The 806-nt window shown below is 23.6% G+C and overlaps 1 non-coding gene across 1 annotated transcript; it reads left to right on the top strand.

Annotated features, from left to right (window-relative positions):
• Positions 1-473: 473 nt before the first annotated feature.
• Trnar-ucg lies at positions 474-546 on the top strand. The gene has a single exon. It is a non-coding gene; the product is annotated as a tRNA-Arg (tRNA).
• The last annotated feature ends 260 nt before the right edge of the window (positions 547-806 follow it).

The following is an 806-nucleotide window of genomic DNA, read 5'->3' on the forward strand; positions in this document are numbered from 1 at the left end:
GAAAAAAAAAATTAAAAGAAACTTCGCAATTCAATTAAGGATGGAATGATTACGAGAAATTTCTTTTTCGAAGAAAATTTATTGAAACAAATTAAATTAATTGTTCATTTTGGTTCAGAAATTGGCTCATTTTGTGGTATTTTAATAATAGGACTCGATAACTTCTTTCTGATTGGAAAATAGAAAAACTGACTATAAGACAACAAACAGCAAAATTTAGGCAAAACTTTTCTGCCTTTCGTAGAGTTTTGTATTTAAAGTGGGTCAAAGTAGGAAAATAGTTATTTTTAAATAGTTATTTTTTCGTAAAATAAAGAACAAAAGTAAAATCTATTTTAAAAATGTAAATAATAATTAATTAATAGTTAATAATTCAATAATTAGCGATTTAATTTAATAAATATAATTTTAATTTATTAATAACTAGTAATTTAATTTAATAATCAGTAATTTAAATTAAAAATTAATAAACTGATCGTGTGGCCTAATGGATAAGGCGTCGGACTTCGAATCCGAAAATTGCAGGTTCGAGTCCTGTCACGGTCGAATTAATAATTAATATTTTAATTTAATACTAAGTTGTTGAATTTAAAAATTAGTTATTTAATTTAATAATAGTTAATAATTTTTTAATAAATAAAAATTGTTTAATAAATAATAATTTTAAATTAAAAAGAATCTACTTGAAATAGGGGATGAGCCACTTTTCCCACATATTTTCTGTCGAGGGCATTGTTAATAATGCCCTATTTTACATTGGACAAAGTGGGTCAATTTCTACAACGGGATATATTTAATGCACTTTG

The sequence above is a fragment of the Leptopilina heterotoma genome, unplaced genomic scaffold, assembly GCF_015476425.1.
Source record: "Leptopilina heterotoma isolate Lh14 unplaced genomic scaffold, ASM1547642v1 Lhet_134, whole genome shotgun sequence".
NCBI classification, from domain to species: Eukaryota; Metazoa; Arthropoda; class Insecta; order Hymenoptera; family Figitidae; genus Leptopilina; species Leptopilina heterotoma.